This window comes from Artibeus jamaicensis, unplaced genomic scaffold, assembly GCF_021234435.1.
Source record: "Artibeus jamaicensis isolate MK-2021 breed Jamaican fruit bat unplaced genomic scaffold, CSHL_Jam_final scaffold_286, whole genome shotgun sequence".
Lineage (NCBI taxonomy): Eukaryota > Metazoa > Chordata > Mammalia > Chiroptera > Phyllostomidae > Artibeus > Artibeus jamaicensis.
The window spans coordinates 1,962,951-1,985,789 of NW_026522034.1; the positions used below are offsets into that span (position 1 = coordinate 1,962,951).

The 22,839-nt window shown below is 38.9% G+C and overlaps 1 protein-coding gene and 1 non-coding gene across 3 annotated transcripts in view; one reads left to right on the forward strand and one right to left on the reverse strand.

Moving 5' to 3' along the window:
- Positions 1-22,839, reverse strand: part of PEAK1 (pseudopodium enriched atypical kinase 1) — a 188,419-nt gene that overhangs the window by 146,436 nt on the left and 19,144 nt on the right. The gene's annotated exons all lie outside the window — the stretch shown is intronic.
- On the forward strand, positions 2,683-2,814 carry LOC119038744 (small nucleolar RNA SNORA13). The gene has a single exon (XR_005080470.2). It is a non-coding gene; the product is annotated as a small nucleolar RNA SNORA13 (small nucleolar RNA).

Sequence of the window (22,839 nt, forward strand, 5' to 3'; positions counted from 1 at the left end):
AAATATGAGAAGCACTTTGAGATAACTTACCCAGGGTCATACAGTTAGTAGTAGAGGAGTTAGGATTTCAACCTAGGCAACCCAGTTCTGAAGTTTTACTCTCAAGCATTATACTACATTGCCTCTGTTAAGAATTTGGTATGTGAATGTTACCTTGTAATTGCTTGTATAGGTCCTCTGGATATTCCCCCAACTACATTATTCTTTGAAACAGTCTACTTCCTTTGTATGTTCACACTTAGCCTATACATAGTAGACACTTAACATGTTTCACTGACTGGTGTTATACTAGAATGGTTGTTCAGGTAAACTATAATGCCAAGATTCCAACTTCTGAAAGTCAAAGATCTCTGAAGTATAAGGTAGTAAAAATGATTTTTGTCTACTTATATCCTCATCTGTCATTTCTGAATTTCCTTGTCTAAAAACAGTTGTGGTATTACATTTTCCTATATGGTCCAGAAATATGGAGTGGTACAATCTCAGCAGAGGCTTACCATTCCCCCACCCCACCAAAGCAAATAACTAGATATAATAGAAAAAGTAATCTTAGAAACAAAAGCGGTAGAAAGGCTACAACTAGTATGATGTTATATAATCTCCAGCTCTTGCAATGTTTAAATTGGAAACATTTAATACATTTACTGCTTTCTATATAGATGAAAACAATCGAGCAAAAAAGGAAGAGGCCCTTCACTGGGAAGGCGTGGTGACTGTACGTTTCATGAGAGAAAACAGCCAGCCATAGCCTTGTTGAAGGCTTGGCAAAGTTCATGCACATTAACTATTCATGCTTAGCATTACGTTCTGAGTATCTGATCAATCCTTAACAAAGAAAAAAAGAGAAGTCAATACTTTCTTTTAATTGTGTCAGTAATATTATGCAGACAGAAAGATCTCAATGACCAGGAACAGAACAGTATCTCTTCGCCTCTCTCTTTTAGTTTTTCACCACTACATTGTCAGTTAAGTTGACCTGAGATGTTTCAAAAGAAATCTTTATTATTATCATTTACAAATTCACAGAGATCAACCATATAAGCATATGATGAGCTGCCAATACAAAGAATTAGGCATCCCCATTCATTGACAAAAAAATTGTTCCGCGGTTTTGTAACTAACAAGTTTATGTCCCAAGTTCTTAATATACCAATATACCTTTGTTTAAAATAAGACAATGGATAACATTGGAACCAGAAATAACTGGTGACTCCAGAGGATGCGAGGAAATTGAAAATCAAGATGCTACTTATTTTCTTTACAATTATTTTCTAAGTAGCCTAAATACAAACTTGGAAGAAAGTTTAAAGCCCAAGGTAAATCTGTCTAATTGTTACCAGTGAAACACCATCTGTTATAGGTATAAGAGGGGCTCTTAACAGTTTCTAATAAACAAATTTACCCACACAGGAAGAAGTAGCTCTGTGGTATGGTTTACTGATGATGAACAATTAAAACGGTTCCCCTCCTGAATTCCCAATGTTCCATCTCCTTCCATCTGACCAAAAAAAAAGTCCAAACTTATCTTCAGTAGAGCCATGATAAATGCCACTGCCCAGAGTTTCTGCTCCATACAAAAGTCCAGTTCAGTCCAGCATCCAGCTAGCCTAGTGTGTTTCCATTTAAAGCTCCCTCCTGGAGCCCACGTAGAGTTGCAGGGCCACGAGCCATTTGGCTGTTAGGACCACACAGCCATGGAAAAAGGACATGCAAATGCACGGGATGAGAGTGGGTCACGGGGGTGGGGAGAGAAAGAGAGAGAGAGAGAGAGATTGATCGATTCTTTGTTCCTCTGGGATTATTATATTAGCTTGGCTGTGGGGCTTTCTCAATATGACCAATCAATTTCCCCAACTTTCTGAATGCTCTTGGGTGGGTCTACTTCCCAACCAATTGCTTCTTTCCCTAGGCTAGACTGACAGGTATCTCTGGTCCAGCAACTTACCTCCCCCTATGCCATTTTGACTTCTGTTTACGCAGGTACCTGCCTTCCCCTGCTCCCACCTGGTAATTGGGTACAGGAGTTGGGAAACGAGGGGTGTTAGTCTCCTTGGTGGAATATGATGCTGCAATCCTCTGAGGTGTGAAGCTGTAGCTTCTTGGCTAGCAAGCAGGCTTATTATGATTCCCAGTTTACTAAACTCCATGTCTTGATCCCTTGACCCCCCCTTTCTAGCTAAATACTGCCAGTAACATAATTAAAAGATAGCTGGAGAAAATTCTGCATAAATACCCTTTTGGATGCATACAGAGTTACTGTGAGAAAAACCTCACTCTTCATAACTCAAGATGAAAACTGAGGAACTCCACGTCAGCAGGATAACAAAGTGGATATCGAGCACTTTCTTTCTATTTCCCACTTTGATCCCCTAAAATACCTTATAAAGTATTACTATTCCTACTTCATAAACAAGAAAATTGAAGTTCAGAGAGATTAAGTAATTTAGTCATAAGCCTAGGTCCAGATTCATACACCTAGATCTTGGCAGATCTGGACTCTGATCTAACTCCAGAGTCTAGGCTTCTTTTAAAGTTTCCTAAATGTCAGCAGTTCTCACCCTATACTGCCTGTCACAATTTGTGATCTTTTTCAAAATACAGTTGTACGGGTTACATCTCCACAGATCCTAAACCAGTGGATCTGAGCTGGCACCCAAACATCTTTATTTTTAAGTTGTTCACAGCCTTTGTGTTGACCATTCACTTTTGGACACTAGTAAATGTAGCATCAAAAAGGCATAAACTAAACAACTTTACAGCCCTTTCCTTCCTTGAATTTCACGTCTTTGGTTTAGGAGCTTGTAGGGAAAATGAAGTCAGGCTTTCTCACCTGGATGTCTGGGCAACTATGATAGCAGTATTCACATAACCTTGAGCATGTGCAGAATCACACTGTTATGTATTGTCTTGCTACCCTGCCAGCTTTGTATGAATTTAATATACTAGGAAGTTGGGACTTCCCACGGTGCAATATGTGGCTTGCAGTGTACGTGGATCACCCCACCCCAGAATAAAGGCATGTCAGACATCCCTATGGTTCCGTGAATTTTCTTCTGTCTGCCAGAATCCCTTGTGAACTTGCTTGGCCTTGAAAGGCTGCAAGACAGAGCTGCATAAGTGCATGCTTAAAAAGAAAAAAAAAGTAGTTCAGATGCTTCTGATGCAGCTCAGAGAAGAGTAGGCAGTTAGACAGGTGTGAACAGAGCAAGGACTATAGGCCAGGTACGAAAGGTCACCAGGGTGAAAAGCCCAAGGTGCCTAACAAGAGTGCCTACTAGCAAAACTGGGAAAACAAGGAATTTGTGCCCAGAGTAACCTTTCTCCCCTAGCATATAGCTGTTCATGAGGTTTAGACCTCCTGACCTTTCATATCACTAGTCGTGGCGTTTGGACTCTCCCCTGACTTTACCTAGCCACCCCCTGACTGTTCCTTCTAGGCATGTCCCTAGTCATATGGTAGACCCCATAGAGGAGGAATGAAGAGAACAGAAAATAGCTTTACAGGACTCCCATACAAGTGTTTGCACAACTACTCCCTTAAGTACTAAGTCCTCAGGACATGAGGTCCTAACTTTCATCAAATACTTTTAGTATTTTGAAACAAAGCCTCAGGTCTATTGACCACAGAGACAGAGGTTAAGTCAAACTACAGATAAGATAACATCTAGGCCTCAGGACTAGCTGAAGTAACTATCGACCCCCTGCCCTGGCACAGAACAGTCAGTAGAGAACAGACCCTGAAAGGAAACACCTAGAAAACTAATGAATATTCTATTGAGATCTTCCCTGAAACCAACCTTAGGGTCCCCACCTTTAGAAAGTAGATAAACGCCCTCAAGACAAATGACTTGGAGAGGTCCTCTCCCCCCACACACACCATGCCTCTATCCACACACCCCACTCCCCTGCATACTTGTGCCTTTTCCAATCTCCTTCTCTCCCAGCATGCACTCTTGCTGAAGTAAGCCGAACCTTTCCCCTTCTCTTTCCCCAAGTACATGTATCCTTGCTTTCTTTGTCCTACATTGCAAGGGCCCTCCTTTTGTCAATGTAGCTTGTTTTCTGAGCCCATGCAGCTGGCTCATTTCTTCTATGGCTTACTTCTCCTACCCCTTTAACTTTCTAAATAAACTTCTGCTTATATTTAAGTCTTAGATCTGAATTCTTTCCTGGCCAGAACTCAAGTATCAAAGTTGCTGAACCAAGGTCCAATCATCAGTAACATTCTGGTGCCATTTTTCCACTAACAAAAGTAGTTGTAGTTCTTACTAGACTGAAAAAAAAAAAAAATCGAGGCAATCTATAAGTAATTTGTTTTCATCGAATTTCCTTTTCTAATGATATATTCTATAGGCTTCCATTAAATCATCCAATTTCCTATCAGTATGATATCACTAAGCAAATAACGAGGTTGTAGTAGTATAAGTGATGAAGAGGCTCATTTACTACAGAAGGAACATTAAACAGAGATTGACCACTTTCCATCAATAATCTAAAAATTGTACAACATACAGATATAAGTAGGCAGAAGAGAAATATTGCTCTAATATCTTAATATAGCACATATTTTGGGTCACAGAAAGACCAAAACCTTATAAATTAAAAGAAAATCATTTAAAAGAGCTTGGGCTTAATCTTCATTATAAGTTATTGAAATAAAAATTAAATACTGCAGATATAACAGTTACAGTAGAATGAGTGGCCAGAGGGGAAATAAAGGCAGGGCACTTATCATTACGATCTAACAAAGAACTTAATACAGGAGGCTAAAAGCAAAAGCTCACCCACTGACCCATTAATCCTGAGCCTGGTCCGCTAAGGATGCCAGGCATTCCCAACAAGTGAAACTGCGATAGTGTAGGAGTGGGGCAGCCCTTGCAAATCTGTGCGTATCATCTCCACTAACTGGGAAAAGAAAACATTGAGACTGTGTATTTATCCCCCAGGCCTAGAAGGGAGAGGGGTGGGCGACTACAGGGCCCGAAGAAAAAAACTCCTAAGACAACTTTTGTTAACTGCCTGCCTCCCATCACATATACATAATAAACAAATAGAGTCTGGAGCAAGATAAGGATTTGGGAACACAGGTCCTCACCCTTACCTACCTTTAGGTAGTCATGTCTCTCCCGGGAAGGTGGCACCACCTTTACCTGCTAATCAAAATGTAACTTCTTCGCCACCCTGCCAACTATGTAAGTCCTCAAAACAAAGGACTCTCTCTTGGCTCTTTTGGCCTCCGGCCACCCTACTTTTGCCACCCCTGCATTGCTTTCCTATTAGAACTTAGTATTAATAAACTTTGCTTGCATGCCAGTAGGCTCACTGGCCTGTAATTCTTTACTGTATCGGTGAGAATAAGCAAGTTTTTGGGAGTTTCTCCCATGATACAATCATCTCTAAAATGTTTTTTTGCTATGAATAAGTACTCATGAATGAGATGGCCCTGGTTGCAGGTCCTTCATTTGACAGTCAAAACCAGCTTCACTCTCCTCCAGGAGACTTGATTCTGTCACAAGGGACTATACACGTGGCTTCTCTATGACCTAGGATGTTAATGGCTCTACAATATTCAATCATTTATTATCAGGCTACTCAGGTATTCTCATTCCAGCAGCTCTTCAGAACCTATTTATTCATTCTCAACCAGACAGCCCCTTAGAAAACCATCCTGAGTCCAGATTACTTGATAGAGATCAACTGCCAAGTCTCTAGGAATGAAAACAATCTTCAGGATCTCAAATGCATTTTTATATATAAATAAATATATATATGGCAGATCGCTTCATTGGGATTTACCATCTTTCCGAACCTACAGAGACATCCTTATTTAAAGAACATGTACAAGAACTTTTCTGAACTAGATACATTTTTCCCCAGTATAGTTGCTGTGTAAAAATGCTCTATCAGTCACAAAATGAAGAAGGGCATAACTCTGCAGTAACCAGGGAAAATCAAAGACCATCATATTTCCTAATATTTATCCACTTAAAAAAAACCTGCCATTTTTAATTGAATTTATTCTCATAGCAAACACTCCAATTAGTTTTACTTTAGGGTTCTCAGGTAAAACTGTGGGCAAAACACAGGTGGGGGCTGAACTGGGCCTGCACCACCCAGGAACCCCAGGGACACACCCAGTGGAAAGCTACAAACTACTTCACAGCACCACCACCCTGCCCCTGCACAGCTGATCCTCCATGGATGGCAGAAGCTGGCAGTATGTGGTCACAGCCAATCCTTGCAGCTGACTAGCCTGGGAAAATCCCTCACATTTATCTGCCCACAGCAACCAAGGCTCAACTACAAGAGGAGGGTGTATTCAGCACAAAGTACTCAGCTGGCCACACCTCAAGTACTCAGCTTGGTGATAGGGGAGGCTGTGCCACTGGACCCTACAGAACACCTACTACATTAGGCCACAGTACCAAGACTCAGAGTCAAAGCAGCTCTACCTAATACACAGAAACAAACACAGGGAGGCTGCCAAAACAAGGGGACAAAGGAACATAGCCCAAATGAAAGAATACATCAAAATCCCACAAAAAGACGTAAACTAAATGGAGATAAGCAATCTGTCAGACACAGAGTTCAAAACATTGCTTATAAGGATGCTCAAGGAACTTAGTGAGGACCTCGGCAGCATAAAAAAGATCCAGTCAGAAACAAAGGATACACTAACTGAAATAAAGAACAACTTATAGGAAAACAACAGTAGAGTGGATGAAGACAAGAATCAAATCAATGACTTGAAACCTAATGGAGTAGAAAACAACTGATCAAAACAAGAAAAAAAAGTCCAAAGAAATGAAGATAGTATAAGCAACCTCTGGAACAACTTCAAGCATTACAACATTTGAATCATAGGGGTACCAGCAGGTGAAGAGAAAGAACCAGAAATTGTAAATCTATTTGAAAAAAATAATGAAATAAAACTTCCCTAATTTGGTGAAGGAAATAGACATGTAAGTCCAGGAAGCACAGGGAGTCCCAAATAAGATGAATGTAAAGAGGCCCACTCCAAGACAAATCATAATTAAAAAGCCAAATGTTAAAGATAAAAGAAAATCTTAAAAGAAGCAAGAGAAAAACAATTAACTACAGGGGAGTTCCCATAAGATTGTCAGCTGAGTTCTCAAAAGAAACTTTGCAGGCTAGAAGGGATTGGCAAGAAGTATTCAAAGTCTTGAAAAACAGGAAGCTACAGCCAAGATTACTCTATCCAGCAAAGCTATCATTTAGAATCTAAGCACAGATAAAGAGCTTTTCCAGACCAGAAAAAACTAAAGGGGTTCATTATCACCGAACCATTATTATACGAAATGTTAAAGAAACTTATTTAAGAAAAAGAAGATCAAAACTATGAACAATAAAATGGCAAAAAAATATAAATCTATCAACAACTGAATCTAAAAAACAAAGCAAATAAAAACAGACAGAATCATGGATACAGAGAGTGTTTTGATGGTTGCAAGATGGGAAGGGTCTTATGGGTGAATGGGTGATGAGGTGAGGGGATAAAGAAGTAGAAATAGGTAGTTACAGAGAGCTATAGGGATGTTAAGTACAGTATAGGTAATGGAGTAGCCGAAAAAGTATATGCCTTACCCACGGACGTGAACAATGGTGAGGGGATTGCCTGAGGCGGTGGGGGGTGCTGGGTGGAGGGGGACAAAAGCACAACTATAATAGCATAATTAATAAAATATAACTATTAAGAAAATGATCCCTGGTTGTTGTGGCTCAGTGGATTGAATGCCAGCCTGAGAACCAAAGGGTTTCTGGTTTGATTCCCAGTCAGGGCACATGCCTTGGTTGCAGGCCGGGTCCCCACTAGGGGGCGTGTAAGAGGCAACCACACAATGATGTTTCCCTCTCTTTCTCCCTCCCTACTCCTCTAAGAATAAATAAGATCTTTAAAGAAAAAAAGAAAGAAAAGAGTCACCATATGTGGATTCATTTTTTTTTTTTTAAAGAAGGAAAAAGTACGGAGTCATCTAAAGCCTGGCTTCTGTGGGGAAGCACCATCTTGCTGTGTTGAGATTTCCAGTGTCCTTGATTCTACTGTGAGGAGTGGTGTAGGTGGGAAGAGGCAAGAAGCATAGGGTGGGGCTGTGACAGTGGGGTCCTGACCACCCTGCCTCCTCTTTCTGAGGATAGGGCTCCAGCCTTTCTGGGCTCCCACAGGAAGCCAGGAAGGAGCAGAGTCTCCCTCAGGCTACAGGCATGAGCATCCCTGATAGGGGTGGTTAGGGAAGTGGGATGGGTGATTGGGGTTCTGTTCTTGCTCCCAGAATGGGACGGTCCCTTCTTGTTGTATACAATAAACTTTCTATACCCACAGAAAACAAAAGCTAAAATGTAATAGAGTAATTATTACTTATTTTCTCTGATCATTAATCTATTCACTGCTAAAGTCCTGATAATCAGTATTTTCCTATACATTTGTATAAATGCATTTTAAAATATTTTACTTATCAATTTATTTTTAGAGAGAGGGGAAGGTAAGGAGAAAGAGAGGGAGAGAAACGTCTGATGTATTATCTCTCACACATCAGACGGTTGCCTCTCACAAACACCTAACCAGGGACCTGGCCCACAACCCAGGCATATGTCCTGACTGAAAATTCAACTGGCTAACCTTTTTATTTGCAGGCCGACACTCAATCTACTGAGCCACACCAGCCGGAGCTATAAATTCGCTTTTTCTTACAAGCACCTCTGCACTTGTATACTGTAAAATTTGAACAAAAACAGGTATTTGCTCTGAGAGAACCATTATGACCCAAAGTTATTACAAATGTTTTTTTAAGATGGCCCACAGTCCACATGAGTTATTTTAGCTGGGATGTGAACTTAAAATGCAGATCCTGACTTCAATAATTCTTGGATTTCACCAAGATGTAAGATAATTGCCCTTATCATTGTAATCAGTATACTCACTTCCCTCTTTACCCAGAATTCCATGAACAATCAAGTTTTCCACTTTGAAAACACTCTCTTGTCCCTTCTTCCCTTTCTAATAGTAAAGTGCCAACTCACACATGAGCTTACTCTATGCCACTATCTGAGCAGATGAACAGCACCAGCAAACCACACAACTCTGTATTCATCTAAAATGTATTACTACAAGTCTCAAATGGGGACTTAACCTTGTCAGAAACAGAATCCAAATCGGTTCCTTCTATATATTTACTTTGACACTTTGAGATAACTATTTCATAAATTTTCTTGTCTCCTAAAATCTGGCATCCCTTTCATCACATGTCACTTCTTACTGATAAAACTTTCTTCATATTTACCTGGAAAAATGGATCCAATCAGATGAATTTTATCTTATCTTCCCATCAATTCTACCAACTTAACTGCAAATGATTTCACATGCTTTACCTTCATTTCCTCTACAATAAAAAAAGTTTATGTTCCTTTTTAAGGCCTAGCCTTCTACTTGTGATGAGGAGCTCATCCACTTGTGACTTCTCAAGGACTGTTCTTACAATATCTCTCATTTCTTCTGCATCAACAATTTCTCTACTCTACCTAATTCCCAGGGGCATATAAATGCACCTTAATCTTATTCACCTTAAAAAAACAGGACAACATTCCCTTATACTCCTGTCTCCTTTTCAGTACCACTGTATTCCCCATTATCTTCGAGAACAAAACTCAAAACAAAGTTCCCTTCATTTTCTCCTCAACCTACTCCATTAGGCTTTTGTTCCCATCGCTTTACTGAAACACTACTAATTTATGTCAGCAAAGACTACATTTCCCCCAAGGCCAATGGCCAATTCTCTGTTCTCACCTCATTAAACCTTCATCAAGTAACATCATACAGTTGACCATCCTCTTCTTTCTGGAATACTTCCTTGGCTAGTTTCTGGAATGAATTCTTGCTACTTTTCTGATTTTCTTCCTACCTCACTGCCAGCTCCTTTCTCAGCCCATTTTCTCCCTTTTGACTTCTTCTCTACTACATCTGTCAATATTGGCGAGTGATCAAGAATGTCCCTTACCACTTTTCCCCTGCTTTTATTTGTTCTCTCTCCGTAAGTGATTTTATCCAATCTCATGGCTTTATTTATTTATTTATTTATTTATTTATTAAATTGATTTGACAGAGAGACAGGAAGGAGGGGGGGCAAAGAAGTGCTGGTTTATTGTTCCACTTATTTATGCATTCATTGGTTGCTTCTTATATGTGCCCTGACCTGAGATTAAACCCACAAACCCTGGCTGTCAGGAGGACACTTTAACCACCTGAGCCAATCACATGCCTTTAGATAACATTTAATTTATATGCTACTACACTCACATTTTTATCTTTCTTTATATATGTCAGTCTCCTTATGACTGCCTTCTTGACTTCTACACATGGGTATCTAAGACACATCTCATACTTTAGATCAAGACAGAACCACTGACATCTAACCTCTCTACTTGCCAAGCCCTCCCATCTCAGTAAGTGGTCCACCAGCCAACAGCTTGCTTAGTCTAAAACTAGCAGTCACTGTTTTTTTTTTCTTCTCACCCATCACCCTCTCTTCTCTAATCCAATCCATCCATTTAAGTCTTCCTAGCTCTATCGCTAATATATACCGCAAATTTGACAAGGTTAAGCTGAGAATGAGTGTCTTTTAAGTGTCTGATGCCAGATTCTATGTTGGGTCAACTCCACTTCCATGCCTTTTGTCTCTGCCTCCTCCTTGTCAAACTCACACTTGCCAGCCTTATTCAAAGTCTTCATTTTTTTCATTTAAACAACTGCCTTAGAGAAAAGACGAATACTATATGGTCTTACTTATATGGGGAATCTAAAAAAAATAAATAAATGAATAAACAAAACAAAACAAAAAACAAAGCCACAGATATACAGAACAAACTGATGGTTGTCAAAAAGGGGCCAGAGGTGGGTGAGTGGGAAGAACAATTAATAATAAATAAATAAATGTCCCACAAAGGAAAACAAAACAAAACAAAAAGTCAAGGAGATAACATCGAGGTCCTAGAGGTTTGGTTATTAAAATGAGTTTACGAAAGGCAACACCAACCCTGGGTATGACCAAGGTTGCTCAGAGTCAGTTTAAACTTTCAGTAAACCACCACAGTCTGCATTCTTAAACTCCCCCGCCCACCCCAAGTAAATTAATAACATTAGTTGTTATGAAAATAAACTATGCTTAAAATCAAACACATTTTTTCTTTTAGGAAGGCAGAACTCCAAATGACTGTATCGCTCTCAGAAGCTAAATCCTTTCCTAACACCAGATAGACAAGTTCCTTATAAAAGTTAGTGCGGTATACTATGAAAACCCAACATGCACAATATTAACGGGAGAGGTAAGACTCAGCCTTAGCAGAGTAAATCCTCTCAACAGGAAAATGAGACAGTTAAGATTGTGCACAAACCAAAACAAGTATATGCTTCAGGAAAAAAATGTTTATTAAGCACCTAGCACAGAATGTGGCCCAGAGTAAACAATCATTCATGTCATAAATTTTACTGAGGGCACTGGAGCTGGAAAAATGCAAATAAGTAAACAACTGCCTTATCCACATAAGTATAACTGGTCTTCCAGCTTCAAATCCTTCACCTTCTAAGCCATTCTTAACACTATTAGTCACTGCTCCAAAACCTTTGGTGGATTCTCAACATTCATAGAACCAAACCTAACTCTATTGATAGGGTACTCAAAAATGTTTATGGTTTTAGTTTGAATTATCTTTTCAGTCCCATCTCTCAGTTCATTCCCTTAAACCACACTCTAATCATGCAGGATTATTTAACCATGCTATAGACATGACATGCATTGATTTAACACTATGCTGTAACTCATGCTATTCCTTCACCCTATGGACAAACACAGACTACAAAGAACACTGCACTGGCATTAAGAGACTGGATAAAAGTTCTAATGCTGCCAGGCGTCCTCCCTGAATTCTACCCCTCACGAATAAAATAAGGACAACGTACCAGCCTCAGGATTAAATAACATTGGCTTAGAAAAGGAGAGATTTGGGAGTTCTTTATGAATTCTAAAGGGTACGCAAAGTACTGCCAAATGCTACCAGATAATGGCTATACAATTTTACAACCCCCAAATTACTAACAGAGTATCCATTTTTCCACATACTGGCTACTACTGGATATATCAACTTTAGAAATTTATGCCAACCTGGTAGATTAAAACAACTTTATTGTCTTAAAATTTTCCATTTCCCTGACTATCAGTGAGATTGAACATCTTCTCAATGTTTATTGGTTATCTGTTTTCTTTGAATTCCCTAATATTCTTACACATTTTTGTATTTCCTCTTCCCATTTTCCCTCTTTTCTAATTTATTTTTAGAGAGAGGGGAAAGGAGATAGAAAGAGAGGGAGAGAAACATCAATATGTGGTTGCCTCTCATGCACACCACTACTGGGGACCTGGCCCGCAACCCAGGCATATGCCCTGACTGGGAGTCAAACCAGCGAGCCTTTGGTTCACAGGCCAGTGCTCAATCCACTGAGCCACACCAGCCAGGGCCCTTTTTCTTATACTTGCTCTGTTTTATCCATTAAAAATATTTTTCAGTTAAGCACTTACACTTTTCATTTTCTGAAGTGTTTTTGTGTTATAGGTAAATTTTTATTTTGATACAGCCAAGCTTATTAATCTTTTATTTTAATGGCCTTTGATCTTGAGTTCACTTAAGGCCTTCCCCACCTGTCATGAACACTTTTAACATCTGCAGTGTTTCTTATATTTAGATTTTATTACATTTACAATTTATTTTTTGTGAATTGTGTGAAAGATGTATTTCTAAATGCATATAATTTACTAAATATTCCATGGTAAACACTGATTTAAAGTAGCACATTTAAAGTACTCTTAAATTGAAAGATATAAATGGTCTGTCACACAATCTTTACTGTTAGTAATCTAGCTGCCCTTTCTGTGACAAAAACATGGTTACTGAACTTTACTGATTGCTTTTAGGGGGCATTATTGAGATGATTGTATAGTTTTCTCCTCTAATAATTAATAAAGTAAATTACTCAAATAAATTTTACAATGCTGAACCATCATTGCATTACCAGGATAAATTCAACATAAATAATATAATTGGTGAAATCAATGTGCTAATGTTTATTTGTGAGTTTTCAGTCCTATCTTCAAAAGTGAGAAAGTTGTATTTTTATTTTTCTTTTCTTCTTCCCTTACCCCATGTCCCTCTTTGGTTTGGGTATTAGTGTTATATCAACATGGTAAAAATAGTTCAGGAGGGTCCTACCTTTTTTATAGGTCATGCAAGTTTATGTAAGATTTCATTAAGAAAGTTTCTTAGACCTCACCTATAAAACCCAGGTCCTTGCAGGGACAACTCTTTACATTTATTTTCAATTTCTTCTCATAATTATTAGTTAATTCAAGGTTTTAGCTTTTCTTCTGACAATTTGAATGCATTACCTACTTCTGAAAATTACCAACTGAATCTAAGCCTTCCCATTTTGTTAGTATAAATTTGTACATATAACTTTACAAATCTGTCTTTAGTTATGCTTCCTTTTTAATTTCTAACATTAGTATAATTTCCTTCTTTTTCAGATTTGCCAAGCTTTATCTAGTTTATAGATTTAAAAAATCAGTCAACACTGCTATTGGATTTCTGACTGTACACTTACTAATTTGGACCTTTATTTTCTTTGAATTATTTTATCATTCCTTTTTGGTTTTGAGAATTTTTATAAGTCTATTTGAGCCAAAACTTTTGACAACTGCTGAGGAGAAAGATCTCAAATGCTTCAGAGTTTCTCATTCCTTTTTATTTTTTAACTAAATTAATTAATTTATTTTATTTAAGCAAATAACTTAATTCTTATAAAATGTGCTTCTGTAAAAAATTGAATGATACACAAAAGCACAAAATAGTAAGCAACAAACCAACTAAGATCCCATTATTCAGAGAGAAAATGTTAACATTACTTGAAATATCATTCCACACATTTCTGTAAGCAAATATGGAGATGATTAGATGTCTCTCAATGTACCTTTTTTCTTTCCACTTATTTGTCCTTCCCTTTAAACTGTTCTTACCTTCAAAAATCTCTAAAATTTTCTTTTATTATGAATGCAGTGTCATCCTGCATATCTCTGAGGATATTTATTCTAAAGTTCTACTTTGCTCTGTTTACTGATTCCTTGGGTATTAGACCTTCCATTTGTATAGTCTGGTATCCTCTTCCAAAGGATTAGTTTCACAAAAATACTTCATTCATTTTGGCTTGTGAGATCACTTTTGTTTAGGCTTTAGAGAGATTTTGTTAATCTGTGACTGATGTATGTGATCATAGCATGATTATCTCAGGGAAGGGGCAAATTTTCCACTGGGTAGTGAACATGTACAGTTAGTATCAACACTTTGGGGGCTTCTACCCTTTTTGGATATTGATAACAATGGAGAACTGCATTGGCTTTTAAAGCGCCCATATGGCCTGGTTTTGAATTATACACACCAAAGAGAAATGAAGGTAGGGAGAGGCAGATCCACGTCTGTGCTTCACCAGTAGTCTAAACATAAAATGCCCTGTCATTCATTTATAGCTTTTACAATATTCAACTCCTATGCATGTCCCATGTCCTATGATTCTCACCTATACTGCAATCCCAGTTTTTAGGGGTTTTTCATGGTTTTGGCCACTATTGCTCTTTTTGTTTCCTTTCACAGTTGTATTCGATCAATACTATGTGTAATTTTGGAGGTGGAAGGAAGAACTTTTAGAAATGTGAAGTAGCAAAGGGAGGTTTCAGCATGTTCTCAGTTTACGTACTGGGGATTTCAAGCAGATACTGTAACAGAGTGCTGAGCTAGATAGAAGTCCTCCAAAAAATCTAAAGCGCTGCCCACACCCCCCAACCCCTACCCATCAGTGGGGGATAAGGGAAGGGGAGCAGGGCCATTGAGAGCTACTTCGCATATCTGAAGAACTTGGTCAATGTTTTAGTAATGTTAAAAGCTGTGCCTGCTTGGAGCCAGGGAGATGGGCAAGATTCTAACTGCAACCAGTGCTGACACGTATAGCTAGAGGGGCTTCCTGCACATGCAGGAAGAGAGCTGCATGGAGGCGGCTCCTATGTTAGAGGCCACACTTGCCTGGGCTAATGGCAGCCAAGAAAGGCAGAAGAAACCAGAGTGGTGGCAGATGTAGTAACCCAGTGTGAGAAGAGTCGGAAATGAAGTTACTGAGGAAGGTCCACGCTGGGATTTAAACCCAGGTGCACCAGCCATGCTGGGGTTTAACCATCTAGTTTGGGAGCTGAGAGGGAGCTCTCCTTTCTTCCTCTCTCTCTTAATTATACTAGAGCTCTGGACCAAGTGGGAAGGAGAGCAGAACTATGAGAGGTTTGTTCTCTCCCTGTCTCTTTCCTTTGGGGAAAAGAGAAGCCTCTTGACCATGTAGCAGCAGTGCATGGTCTTTGGCTACGTGGTTTGAAAGGATGCAGGATTCCCCCACCCACCATGAAGGTGTGGTTTTGTGTTAAAAGCAGGAGCCTGGCTGAGTATGGATAACTGGAAGTCTGAATACAGACAGGGATCTATCCAGCTAAGCTATGGACTTCTATTTCTCTTTTTGACTGGCCCGGTTTGGCATGGGAAGGCAGGACTGTGCTTGTGGGTGTTTTAAAGGGACTTTGGAATTTTAACAATGACATTATTCTGATCCTAAATAACTTTTAAATAAATTGTTTCTTTCCTTTTTACCAAACTCTGGCACTGAGAGCCACAGTTGTTAGTGGTAGCGGGCAAATAGAACCCAGTCACAGAACCCAGTGCAGGGTGGGGGGGGGGGGCAATTTCTGCTACAATATGTCTTGGCAGAGCTAAATGAACAGTATTGCACACACATTTAAAGGACAATGTGTATTTTTTAAGCACACTTTCCCTTTTATTGAGTTACGGTATCATAATAATAAGCACAGGGTGTTATCCAGTGGTTTATGACACTAGATGCACATTATTAACCTGGGGTGCCATGCACATGTACTAAAGTTTGACCTTAGAAATCCCATTTTAAATGGACTGGGGTGACAACCACTAATATAGTAAAAAAAACTACAGGCAAAGCAGACAATACTGAGTTCAAATCACTTACTGTGCTCTGTGACTTTGGGAAAGAAACAATTTTTTTAGCCTTAGCTAGATAATTGAATTTACAAGATCTAACTAAGATAATACAGATATATTAAGATTAGAGATAATATTAGGCAAATAGCAAATGCTGAACAAATGTTAGCTCATCTAAAGCCACTTATAAGCTAGCAAATAAAAACTTGGCACTAAAAAAAGAGATTAAGTAAAATAGGACATCCCTCATATATTAAAATTTACAATGACTAAAATGTATATGTTCAATATCTTCTATTGGACACATGAACACTTTGAAGTTACCTTACAGGAAATGAGTAGAATACCTAAAAAGCTGTGGAACCCAGGAATTAAAATGAATTTAGTGTTTCTGAAGCATGAAATAATCTAATCCTAATTACAGCCACCTGGAGACAGTTCCATTTTCAGGAATGCTTAAAAAATTATATGAACTCAGGGATGACAAGTAAATGTGCACACCTTTATCACTTGTATCATTCAGAAGCACAAGTATGCCATTTGGCAAAATAAAGCTTCTTAATAAATAGTATCACATGAATTCTTTAAAAAGTTATAAGCCATGCCCCAGCCGAACGGCTCAGTTGGAGAGTCATCCCATTCAACAAAGTTTTGATTCCTGTTGGGTCACATGTAGGTTCAGTCCCTGAATGGGGTATGTATGAAAGGCAATTGATCAATGTTTCTCTTGCACACTGTTGTTTCTTCCCTTCTCTTTCTCCCTCCTTTCCCTTCTCTCTAAAAATATATAAATAAAACATTTTTTTTAAATAAAGGGAGTAAATAAAAATACAAATAAGTGTAAAAATACAAAAATACAAACTTATTCAAAACCTACAGCTAACATTACAGTCAATGGTGAAAGACTAAAAGACTTCCCTCAAGATCAAGAACAAGAACAAGAAAAGGGCCCTAGCTGGTATAGATGCGGATTGAGCACAGGCCTGTAAAGCAAAGGGCCGCCAGTTCCACTCCCAGTCAGGGCACATGCCTGGGTTGCAGGCCAGGTCCCCAGTAGGGAATACGTGAGAGGCAACCACACACTGATGTTTCTCTCCCCCTCTTTCTCCCTAAAAACAAATAAACAAACAAACAAATAAAATCTCCAAAAACAAGAATAGGATTCCCACTTTCACTATTCAACATTTTCACTACTTCTATTCAACAGTGTTCTAGAAGTTTTAGCCAGGGCAATTTGGAAAGAAAAAAATGCACCCAAAATTTAAAAGGAAGAATTAAAATTATCTTTATTCACACAAACTTGTAGATTAAAAATATCCTAAAAAATGCATGCCCACACAGATACAGAACTATTGGAGTCAACAAATGAATTTTGAAAAGCTGGAGAATGCAAGCTCAACACAAAATGAATCAGCATATATCTATATACTAAAGATAAACTGAAAATGAAATTAAGAAAACAATCCCAGGAAGGGTTATAAAATGAAAGTGAAGAAAACCCCCAAACTCACCACCCCTCCTGTGGACACACCAAATATATATCAAGCAATTACTCCTGAAAAACAACTGAGGGTTTACTGAACATTTTCTGCACAATGAATGAGAGAGGAACCCCAGAGAGAAGGATAAAGGACTAATATGAGGTAATCACGGGAAATACACCCTCACAGAATGATCCTCAGTATAAATGAGATCACTGAGGGGCCCTCACAGGCAGGCTAGCCTGCTATGGAGAACACCAATAAAACAGCAATTTATAGGATTCATCACTAACACCCAGGCACCCGCGTAGAAAACTGCAGGGACTCTTCATTCCCTTTCCACCTACACAATGTAGTAGAAAGCCCCGTTCAAGTGCTCTCACTGGTCTACAAGGCCTCTACAGCATGCCTGAGCCACTAGGCTAGAAAATGCTGAAGCCCTGGCCAGCTGGCCACCCAGGAAGACCACAGAGCCACATACCATAGGATGCTACAACCATTGCCCACAGCCCCGGAAAGCCACCTCCCCAAGGAACCCTAGGAGCCCCATAAGCCAGACCACCTTAGCCAGTATCCATTGTAACCTAGCCAAACCAGCCTTTCTGGAAGCCCTAGAGTCCCAGACCACCAACTCCAAGAGCCCGAGCACACTGCAGCAAGGTGGCTCTTGAAGGGGAACTCCAGGTGCTATACAATTCCTCTGGAACCAGGCAGACTGCCAAAATATCCCAGCACACAGCCAATGGCTCCTACACAAACCAACTCCTTCAAGATTGGGAGAAATGGCCCTGGCTGGTGTGTACTGAGCATGGGCCTACAAACCAAAGGGTTGCCGGTTCAATTCCCAGTCACGGCACATGCCTGGGTTGCGGGCCAGGTCTCCAGTAGGGGACACATGAGAGGCAACCATACATTAATGTTTCTCTCCCACTCTTTCTCCTTTCCTTCCCCTCTCTCTAAAAATAAATAAATAAAATATTTTTTTAAAAAGATTGGGAGAAATAGTTGTTTAATCTAATTCATGAAAGCAAACAAAAAAATTCAAACAAAATGAGAAGACAGAAGAACTGGTTCCAAATGAAGGAACAAGGAAAAAACACTAATGAAATGAAAACAAGTAATTTGCCTGATCAAGATTTCAAAGTAATTGTCATGAGATATATACCAAACTTGAGAAAAGAACTCTATGAGAATTCAACAAAGAGTTAGAAAATATACTAAAGAACCAATAAAAAAACAGATTAGAGAATACAAAAATAAAAAAGTACATTGAACCCACTCAGAACAAAAAAAGAATTTTAAGAGGATATTTTATAGGATCTCTGGGAGAACATCAAACATAGTAACATTTATATTATTTACAAACAATCCTGGATGGTATGCATTACTGGATTGAGTGCCAGCCTGTGAACCAAAGGGTCACTGGTTCAGTTCCCAGTCAGAGCACATGCCTGAGTTGCAGGCCAGGTCCACAAGTAGGGGGCACTCCAAAGGCAACCACACATTGATGTATCTCTGTCTTTATTTCTCCCTCCTTTCCCCTCTCTAAAAATAAATAAATAAAATCTTAAAAAAAAAACAAAAAACCAGAAGAAAAAAGAAAGAAGCACAAATTTTTGGGAAGAAAAAGGGTAAATACTTTCCTATCATGGAAAAACAGACATAGAAGTCCAGAAAGCACAGAGCTCTGCATAAAATGAACCCCAAAATACCTTTCAGCAAAACATACTCTAATTAAAATGGTAAACAATAAAGTCTTGAAAGCAGCAACAACAACAAAAAAGCAAGTCACATACAAGGGAAACAAGGGAGCCTTGAGAGCAACAACTAAAAACCTAGTCACATACACGGTGAACACCTTAAGGCTATCAGCTGATTACCTCAGAAGAAACTTTACAGACCAGATGTGCCAGATACATTTAACCCTGCAAAGGTGGCTACTAGTCTTCTCTCAAATATTGTTGTCTATATTGGGTTCACAGGCTCAAAGTTATGACTTAGCAGCACATTCATACATGACTAGTGTTAACCCACATGTTTAGGTATCAGTTTGGTTACAACACACTTTCTAAGGGTGTATGATATTTGGTAGCAAATCGTATCTGAGAAATAACTACAAACTTGGAAATCAGTGTATGCCTAGTTGTTTTTTGTTGCAAACTTTGAAGTTAGTGCTATTGTTGTTTTCATTTACTGATGAAAATGGCTAGATAAATATATCAGTTCGATAATCCAAAAAATGTTGAAGAACTTTAGTGATTGCTTTGAGTGCTAAGTATTTATTCCTTGAGCACAGCAATATTGTTTAAATGAAAATGTGTCTTTTCTTTTATGGGAAAAAACTAAATGAATTTTTTGGCCAACCCGACATAAGTATGATAAATGCAAATGTTCACTGTTTTTAATTTTTTTCACATTTCAGTACCATACTAGTAATGAATGTTATCTCTCAAATACATGTCACCTACATTGTAACTTTTTTTAAAACAACCTCTGCAAGGTTAAAGTACTGAATATAAAAACACCTACTACTCAGAATACTTTACATGGCAAAGTTATCATTCAAAATGAGGGAAAGATAAAGATTTTTCCAGAAGAGCCAAACTAAAGAGTTCATCTCCACTAAACTAAATTTACAAGAAATCTAAAGGTTCTTTTTTAAGAAACAAAGGCCGTCAGCAGAACTAAAATTAAAAAAATTTGTGGAAAAACGATCTCATGGGTTAAGGAAAACAGAAAGCAAAGGTGCGGAACAGCCACTTAAAAAACTAGTATAAAAAGTAAAAAACAAAAGTAGCAAAACCAAATATAAATAAAATAAGTAGTTAGGAAATACACAAAACAAAAAAAATTAAATGGCATCGAAAACAGTGTCAAGAAGAAAATAAAAATATAACACTTTTAGAGTACTTTTGAACTAAAATGCATTCAGGTTAAAAGAGACTGATCTATCTCACACCAAAAACCTACAAAGGATGCACAAAAAAGATAGAGAAAGAAACCCAAACAAAACACTATTAGAACACCAACATACCAGGACTTCCACCAAGATGGAGGTGTAGGTGGAAGCACTGCACCTTCTCACACAACCAAGTTTAAAAACAACAAAGTTTTAGCAACAAAAACGCAGCCAAACCACAGAAAACTGAATTATACGGAAATCTGACAACAATGACCCCTTCAGCCAAACAGGTAAGAGGGGCAGAGCCAGCAGCAGAGTGGGGTCGGGAAGGAAAGATCCACCAGACTGACCTGGGGGGTGCGACCCAGGTGCGCCAGCAGCCGTGGGCGGATCCCAGGTACGGAGAGGCGGGCGGACCCACTGGGTGCAAGGTGGTGGACCCACTGAGGGCCAATCGCGGTCACACATTCGTGCGCAGATAAACTGGTGAAGAAGTGATCAGTGAGACAAAACTCGCAGGCCCTAGCCGCAGGAAGCTGCAGAAGGAACCGCCATTATCCCTCTCTGACCCCACCCCCACATACAGCATCACAAACCAGCAACCTGGGTGGCCCCACCTTGGTGAACAACTAAGGCTCCGCTCCTCATACTGAACAGGGGCAAACAGACCAAAACATGGCTCAAGAACAACTCAGAGCCCCAGAGCCAATAAATCTAAGCAATGAAGAAATAGCCAAACTTTCAGATGCACAGTTCAAAACACTGGTAATCAGGATGCTCACAGAACTGGTTGATTTTAGTCACAAATCAGAGGAACATATGAAGGCTAAACTAATTGAAATGAATGGTAATGCACAGGAAACCAATAGTAACGGAAAGGAAACTGGAACTCAAATCAAGGGAGTGGACCAGAAGGAAGAAAAAAATGACCAAACAGAAAAGGATGAAGAAACGAGAATTCAAAAAAATGAGGAGAGGCTTAGGAACCTCCAGGACATCTTTAAACGTTCCAACATCAGAATTATAGGGGTGCCAGGGGGGAAGAGGAACAGCCACAAGTGGAAAACTTATTTGAACAAATAATAAAGGAGAACTTCCCCATTCTGGCAAAGGAAATAGACTTCCAGGAAATCCAGGAAGCTCAGAGAGTCCCAAAGAAGTTGGACCCAAGAAGGAACACACCAAGGCACATCATCATTACATTAGCCAAGATTAAAATGAAGGAGAGAATCCTAGAAGCAGCAAGAGATAAGAGGACAGTCACCTACAAAGGAGTTCCCATCAGACTGTCAGCTGATTTCTCAAAAGAGACCTTACAGGCAAGAAGGGGCTGGAAAGAAGTATTCCAAGTCATGAAATCCAAAGACCTACAACCAAGATTGCTCTATCCAGCAAAGTTTTCATTTAGAATGGAAGGACAGATAAAGTGCTTCTCAGATAAGACCAAATTCAAGGAGTTCATCATCACCAAGCCCTTATTATATGAAATGTTAAAGGGACTTATCTAAGAAAAAGAAGTTAAAAAAACATGAACAGTGCAAGGACAGCAAACTCACAGTTATAAACAACCACACCTAAAACACAAGCAAATTAAGAGAACAGATCAGGAGTGAACCATAGAAATGAAGATCACATGGAGGGTTAGCAACAGGGGAGTGGGAGAAGGAGAAGGGGGGAGAAGGTACAGAAAATAAGTAGCATAGACAGTAGATAGAAAATGGGGGGAGGGTAAGAATAGTAGGGGAAATATAGAATCTAAAGAACTTGAGACACGTGTTCATGAACTAAAGGGGGGAATGGAGGGGGGGGTGTGCAGGGTGGAGGGGAATGAAGGGGGGAATAGAACAAATGTAATGGCATAATCAATAAAAAATGGTAAAAAAAAAAGAAAGAAAAGACAATACAAAAAAATAAGTAAAATGAAATCAAGAGCTGGTTCTTTGAAAAGATAAACAAGATTATAAAAACCCTTAAACAGATTCATCAAGTAAAAGAGAAGAATTAAACACATAAAATCAGAAGTGAAAGAGAAGTTACAAGGGACACTACAGAAATACAAGGAGTATATAAGAATACCATGAATACCATGATCATATACCACCAAATTTTATAACCTAAAGAAATGGACAAATTCTTAGAACTACATAACCTTCTTAGACTGAATAAAAACCTAAACAGACAGATCACATTTAAGAAAAACTGAAACAGTAATGAAAACCCTCTCAAAACAAACAAAAATTCTGGATCAGATGGTTTAACTAGTGAATTCTACCAAGCATTCACATTAGATTTAATAACTATCCTTCACAAGCACTTGCAAAAAAATTGAAGAGGGAATACTTCATAATT